Source organism: Anser anser (genome assembly GCF_964211835.1).
Source record: "Anser anser genome assembly, chromosome: 1".
NCBI classification, from domain to species: Eukaryota; Metazoa; Chordata; class Aves; order Anseriformes; family Anatidae; genus Anser; species Anser anser.
The window spans coordinates 14,925,680-14,933,858 of NC_139720.1; positions in this window are offsets into that span (position 1 = coordinate 14,925,680).

Sequence of the window (8,179 nt, forward strand, 5' to 3'; positions counted from 1 at the left end):
TCCAAAGGGCAAGGAAGGCCCAGAGATGTGGTGGCTCCTCTGGAGGATGCTCCAGAGCAGAAGTTTCTCATAGCTGCTCTTGACTCTCAGGCACTGCGATTTCCACGTGGGATCACAATCTACACGTGAATCCTGTAGCTTAGTTTTCATAGCTCATCATTTTGTAGGTGTTAAGCAGGCAGCTGTGAGACAGTCTGTGCAGTATGCTGCTATGTGAAGTGTTCTGTGAACGCACCTCAGAAAGTCACCGCTGAAGATGGAGCTCTGGAACATAGCAATTAACTGTAAACGACAAAAATGTTGATGAATGCACATGTATTAAAATTTCTAAATTTCATTGCAGAGTTACAAATCTTCAGCCAGAAGAATGTTAGCTGCTGACTGGAGGATTTTGCCTGGGAGCGCTGGGTGGCTGCCGTCGTGCAGACAGAATCCTGTCGTACCATCTAGTGGCCTGCTGGGATAGCGCACACTGTGGAAATTGCCCTTCCTCTGAACGAAGCACTTCTTGTTGATATGTTTATTTTTTAATGATTAGAATTAAAATTGTGAATTTCTTAATTGTTAAAACTAAACTTGTGAAACTTTTAATTATTAAAATTACTTGTAGCGTAAAATTACTTGTAGCCTGTAGCGTTGCATGGGGTTGTGGTGACCAAAGCGCAGGACCCAGCACTTAGCCATGTTGAACCTCATCCCATTGGCCTCTGCCCATCGATCCAACCTGTCTAGGTCCCTCTGCAGGGCCTTCATCCCTTCCGGCAGATCAATACTTCCCCCCAAATTGGTGTCATCTGCAAACATTCTGAGGGTGCACGCAATTCCCTCATCCAAATCATCAACAAAGATACTAAAGAGGATGGGCCCCAACACCGACCCCTGGGGAACAGCACTCATGACCGGTCGCCAGCTGGATTTCACTCCGTTCACCACCACTCACTGGGCCCGGCCATCCAGCCAGTTTTTAACCCAGCAAAGAGTGTACCTGTCCAAGCCGTGAGCCAGGCTGAGCTCGTGCTCGGCTTTAGCCTTCCTGATTTTTTTCTCTGCGTATGCTGGCAACTTCCTTGTACTCTCCCCGAGTTGCCTGTCCCTTCTTCCACCACACGTAAACTCTCTTTATCTCCTGGACACTCAGCAAAATTTCCCTCTTCAGCCACGCTGGTCTTCTTCCCCGCCAGCTCATTTACAGCACACAGGGACAGCCTGCTCCTGTGCTTTTAAGACTTCCTTCCTGAGCAGCATCCAGCCTTCCTGGACCCCTCTGCCCTTCAGCACTGACTCCCAAGGGACCCTTCCTACCAGTGTCCTGCACAGCTCAAAGTCTGCCCTCCGGAAGTCCAGGGTAGCAGTTTAACTGACGCGCCCCTCCTGACTTCACCAAGAACAGAGAACTCCACCATTTTGTGGTCACTCTGACCAAGGTAGCTCCCGACCAGCACATCTCCCACCAGTCCTTCTCTGGTAGGTAGTCCTTCTCAGCAAACCAGCTGAGTCAGGAAGCTGTTTTCCATGTACTCCAGGATCATCTCTATTGAGCCTCATTTCATCCCCATCCCCCTTCATACCTAGTTTAAAGCCCTCTCAGTGAGTCCTGCCAGCTCCTGGGCTAGGATCTGTTTCCCCCCTTGAAACAGGAGGGACCCATCTGCAGCCGTCAGGCAAGGTGAAAGGCAGGAGCAGAATGGAGCAAATACAACAGTAGCACAACCAATTTCAGCTCTGTCAGAATCCGCTCAGTTCCTTCAAGAGCAACAGAAGGAGCAAATGGAAGAGATGAAATGGGGAAGACTGTTTCTAAGATCTGTGGTAAGGATGAGCAAAACGATGCAGGGTGGACTCAGTATCTGCCTCCTCTGCCACGAAGGGGCCTCCTGTGATGTCAGCTGCCACCTACTCTCGTGCCACCTCAGTGTATGCTGGCACCCGCCCCATAAAAAGGGCTGCCCTGTAGCTGGCAACCTCTTGCCAAGTTCCTAGTGCCTGGAATTCAAGGAGACTTGGAGTAGACAGGGTGCAGGGAAATCAGGCAGGGACTGCCAGCCTTTGGGTGGTGCGCTGCAAAGGCCAAAGGATGGATGTAACGATCCGTCTGGGACAGAAGAGGAAATCCACACAAGAAATGGATGACCTCGACGGCCAACCCCCCTGTAAGCATCCAAGGCTGGATGAAATGGTGTGGCTCAGGAGGAAGAGGGAGTCCACCCAAGAAGTGGATGACCTCCGTGGCCAATCACCCTGTAAAGTGTCAGAAGATGGATGAAATTGTGCTCCTAGGGACAAAGAGGAAATCCACCCAAGAAATAGATGCCCTCAACGGTCAACCCCCCAGAAGGTGTCCATAGATGGATGATGGGGAAACGATGGTTGGGAACCCACTGAAAACATGGGAGCAGACCATCGGGGGCTCGGCTGAGGAGAACAACATCCAGGACTTGGGCAGACGCCCACCAACAAAGTTGGTGCAGACCATGCCCCCCAAGAAATGGATTGATGGATTCTCCCCCTCCTAATTCACTGACCTTGGTGACTGCAGGGCAGTTTACCACTCTTCACTCTCCCAGCTGCTGTTGCCCAGCAGGTTTTTTATTTTTATTTTTAATTGTATTTTTATTTTTATTTTTTAATTTTTATTTTTATTTGTTTTATTTTTTTATTTTTTTTATTTTATTTTTTTCTTTCTTAAATCTGCTCTCCCAGAGGTCCAACCAGCATTGCTCATGGCTTGACTCTGGCCAGCAGCGGGTCTCTTTGGAGCCAGCTGGAACTGGCCCTTATCTAACATGGGGCAGCTTCTGGACTCTTCTCACAGAGGCCACCCCGGCAGCCCCCTGCTACCAAAACCTTGCCACGGAAACGCAATACAGCTCCTTTCTGAACCCTGCCACAGATATCACAGGAAACACCACATCAGAATGTAACAGCCTCAACCCGGGTTCTCCACATCAAAAAGTAGAGCGGGGGAATTGCCCTTCTAATCTTTTTCTATTTTCATTGAAAATATTCAATGAAACTGGGTCTAATAAAATCCTGTGCAAACTTCTCCATAACTTAATCCATTTTGATTCATTAGGGCATGTGTTTATTTTCATGTTATGCCATGAACTTCCTAATAAAGATCATTCAAACTATTTTTTAATTGCAGAAATCCAGAACGTATTGCATGAAGTTCTTGAAATCAAAATACGTTGCGAGTATTGCTCATACATCCACTGATTTTAAGCATAACCGCTTAAAAGTAAACAAGATCGCAAGACTTGTGCATTGTAAGCCCAGGTTTCCGACTGTTCATGGGCCTATTATTACCTAAATGTTTGACAAAAGCTAATTAAGTTCCCAAATTCTGCCAGGTCTGGTTTTATCACCAAACGGAGATATCTAATTAGCATAGAACAGGATGGGCCTGATGAGGCCTCCTGAGGGAGCACTGAGGGACCGAGCCCAAGCGGTCTCTCTCCGCTTCTCTCCTGGGCCTCACATTCTTCTCTGAGCAGCAGAAAGGGGCAGTGGTGGTGGAGCTGCCTCTGCCTTCAGCCGTGCCTCCGATCACTGAAGACAGGAGGAGCTGAAGACAGCAAGGGCCCATCAGTCATCTTGGCCTCTGACCGCAGACCCAGTCCCACAGGCCGCCCTGGCCTTGGCGTCCCTGTGGTGGGCTCACGCAACAGCCCTGTGCAGTGGCTCCCATGAAGCTGGGCCCTTCAAGTGTCTCCCTGGCACTCGGGGAGCGGGAAGCTCGGCGAGTAATTGCCAGCACCAGGGCAACCATTTTAATGAGGTGTGAGGAAAGAGGGGAAGCCTCTTTAAACGTCATGTCACCTCTCTATGAGGTCATCACGCCCCCACCTTAATAAAGGGGCTGCCAAAGTGCCAGCAACTAGTCCAGAAGCTTCCTGCACCTGGAGTGCCACAGAGAGACTCGAAGGGCATTTGGACAGTGACCTATGCAGGGCAATCAGGCAGGGACTGCCAGCCTTTGGTGGCTTTGGGCAGTGCGCTGCAGAGCCCAAAGGATGAATCCAATGATCCGTCTGGGACGGAAGAGGAAATACACGGAAAAAATGAAAGACCTCAACAACCAACCCCCTCGTAAGCGTCCCAGGCTGGATGAGATGGAGCGGCTGAAAAGGAAGAGGAAATACCCGGAAGAAATGGATGACCTTGATGGCCAGCCCCCCAGAAAGCGTCCAAGGCTGGAAGAAATGGTGCGGCTGGGGAGGAAAAGGAAATACACAGCAGAAATGGATGACCTTGACAACCAACCCTCCAATAAGCATCAAAAGGTGGATGACGCACAAATGAATCTGGACCCACTGACAAAGTTTTTGCGGACCATCAGGGCGTGGGTTGACGTTAACAAAATGGTGGCAATTTGGTACAGACACCCACCAACGGCACTGGCGCAAGGCATCAGAGTTGAGCCTGAGAAGAGCAATGTCCAGGCCACTGACAGATGCCCACCAACAACGTCAGTGAGGACCATCGAGGTGCGAAATAAGATGATTCATGTCCAGGTCATGAACAGACGCCCACTAATAAAAGAAAATGGGGGCAGACCATCAAGGGACAGCCTGAGAAGGATGGTGTTCAGCCGTGTTGGAGTTGAGGGGAATGACTGTGGACTTAACCACAGGTAGGAAGTGTAGGTACATTAGTGCAGCTGGCCCCTGCTTGCCTTTCGCTTGCCACCCATACAAGACCTGTGAACTTTCAAGTGTTGTTTGAGCCCTCCTTTCCTGTCCTGCGCTGAGCCCCCAGGCTATCTGAGAACCTCAAATGTAAGGTTTAAAAGAATAAAATTTGTTACTTCGTTAGTTAAAATTTACAGTCAGAATTACGGAATTAATTAGAATGTACAGCTTGACTTGATAAGGTATTTTATTGACTGATGTTGCAAAGGAATGACAGTAATTTGTGGTTCTGGTGCTGAAATCAATCCCTGTTAAAGTCAATGGAGTTGAACGGTGGGTGCAAATTATGGCACAAGACCACAGCAGAGCTGTGCAAGTCTCCTAGGGTCTCTCTCACAGGGATATTGCAATGGCACAACTAAAATGCACTTTGGTTTGGGCTGTGAAGGTCTTGTAGGATTGGACTCCAGTGGGCCAGTCTCTGTGGAGCTGACACTATTTTTTCTGTGTTTCACAGTGGTATTTTTAACACAGCCAGCGTAATGCCCTCACATCCTGTAAGCATCTGTCACAGTTCAGTGCTGTTTTCCCTGAGTTAAATGAGTAGCGGCTGAACCAGGAAAACATACCCGATGGGAGACTCTCTGTGATCCCTACTGTCTTTATAGTACGTGAATCCCACCAAAGCATACCAACAAAAACCTCCCAACAAATCTAAAAAAGTATTGCTGAGGGTTCAAGCCACCCTAATAGGCCTTGCTGCCTTGAATAGCCAGTTCCTTTAACTAGTTAACGAAGAATAGAAGAAAAGGGACAGGTCAAGATAAAAATGGAAGATCTATTTGGTCATTTTCTCCACTGCATCCTACATGTTCAAGAAAAACTGTTCCATATGTAAAGTGGCATTTAAAGCCTTTTTTCAGTCTAAATGAACCAAGCCATCCTCCCATCCACATCCAATGTATCTCAGTATTTGAATTTGTGTGTCTGTCTTCTTTCTTCCCCATCTTCTACTTAATCCCTGCAAGCAATGCATCTCCATAAAAATACGTATAGGCATTTGTCTGATTCCTCTCCTTTTCTGCTTGTCAGTTGGTTAAAAGTATTGCATTTTTTAAAGCATTCTTCAGAAATGCTCCCAACTCCTAACTGATTTTTTTCCCAAAGTATTTTCAGGTGTCACATACCAGCTATGGAAGTACTCTGAACTGTATAGAGTGTTCTAGCTATGGGCTCATTAATTCAAAACTGTAAAAGGCTCTTAATTTTTCACTCCATATAACTTATCTCTCCACTGGGGTTAAAAGTATTTTGGAACATTTTTGCTAGTGGTTTGCATTCCAAAGTGGTATCAAACATATTAAATATAGGTGGTGCTTCCATAAGGCTAATTTCATAAGCTGAAACCAATTCTGAATCAAATCTCTGCAAGGATGAATTTAAGCAGGTAAACCGTAAAACTGTTGAAAAGCAATGAAAAAGTCCACTACAGAAAAAGAACCTACCCCCCACATTTCTCTGTACGTTTCCAAAGGGCAAGGAAGGCCCAGAGATGTGGTGGCTCCTCTGGAGGATGCTCCAGAGCAGAAGTTTCTCATAGCTGCTCTTGACTCTCAGGCACTGCGATTTCCACGTGGGATCACAATCTACACGTGAATCCTGTAGCTTAGTTTTCATAGCTCATCATTTTGTAGGTGTTAAGCAGGCAGCTGTGAGACAGTCTGTGCAGTATGCTGCTATGTGAAGTGTTCTGTGAACGCACCTCAGAAAGTCACCGCTGAAGATGGAGCTCTGGAACATAGCAATTAACTGTAAACGACAAAAATGTTGATGAATGCACATGTATTAAAATTTCTAAATTTCATTGCAGAGTTACAAATCTTCAGCCAGAAGAATGTTAGCTGCTGACTGGAGGATTTTGCCTGGGAGCGCTGGGTGGCTGCCGTCGTGCAGACAGAATCCTGTCGTACCATCTAGTGGCCTGCTGGGATAGCGCACACTGTGGAAATTGCCCTTCCTCTGAACGAAGCACTTCTTGTTGATATGTTTATTTTTTAATGATTAGAATTAAAATTGTGAATTTCTTAATTGTTAAAACTAAACTTGTGAAACTTTTAATTATTAAAATTACTTGTAGCGTAAAATTACTTGTAGCCTGTAGCGTTGCATGGGGTTGTGGTGACCAAAGCGCAGGACCCAGCACTTAGCCATGTTGAACCTCATCCCATTGGCCTCTGCCCATCGATCCAACCTGTCTAGGTCCCTCTGCAGGGCCTTCATCCCTTCCGGCAGATCAATACTTCCCCCCAAATTGGTGTCATCTGCAAACATTCTGAGGGTGCACGCAATTCCCTCATCCAAATCATCAACAAAGATACTAAAGAGGATGGGCCCCAACACCGACCCCTGGGGAACAGCACTCATGACCGGTCGCCAGCTGGATTTCACTCCGTTCACCACCACTCACTGGGCCCGGCCATCCAGCCAGTTTTTAACCCAGCAAAGAGTGTACCTGTCCAAGCCGTGAGCCAGGCTGAGCTCGTGCTCGGCTTTAGCCTTCCTGATTTTTTTCTCTGCGTATGCTGGCAACTTCCTTGTACTCTCCCCGAGTTGCCTGTCCCTTCTTCCACCACACGTAAACTCTCTTTATCTCCTGGACACTCAGCAAAATTTCCCTCTTCAGCCACGCTGGTCTTCTTCCCCGCCAGCTCATTTACAGCACACAGGGACAGCCTGCTCCTGTGCTTTTAAGACTTCCTTCCTGAGCAGCATCCAGCCTTCCTGGACCCCTCTGCCCTTCAGCACTGACTCCCAAGGGACCCTTCCTACCAGTGTCCTGCACAGCTCAAAGTCTGCCCTCCGGAAGTCCAGGGTAGCAGTTTAACTGACGCGCCCCTCCTGACTTCACCAAGAACAGAGAACTCCACCATTTTGTGGTCACTCTGACCAAGGTAGCTCCCGACCAGCACATCTCCCACCAGTCCTTCTCTGGTAGGTAGTCCTTCTCAGCAAACCAGCTGAGTCAGGAAGCTGTTTTCCATGTACTCCAGGATCAGAGAATCATAGAATCATAGAATATCCTGAGTTGGAAGGGACCCTTAAGGATCATCAAGTCCAACTCTTGATACCGCACAGGTCTACCCAAAAGTTCAGACCATGTGACTAAGTGCACAGTCCAATCTCTTCTTAAATTCAGACAGGTTCGGTGCAGTGACCACTTCCCTGGGGAGCCTGTTCCAGTGTGCAACCACCCTCTCTGTGAAGAACCCCCTCCTGATGTCGAGCCTAAATTTCCCCTGCCTCAGCTTAACCCCGTTCCCGCGGGTCCTGTCACTGGTGTTAATGGAGAAAAGGTCTACTGCCTCTCGACAGCCCCTTACGAGGAAGTTGTAGACTGTGATGAGGTCTCCCCTCAGCCTCCTCTTCTCCAGGCTGAACAGGCCCAGTGACCTCAGCCGTTCCTCGTACGTCTTCCCCTCCAGGCCTTTCACCATCTTCGTAGCCCTCCTCTGTACACTCTCCAACAGTTTCATGTCCTTTTTATACTG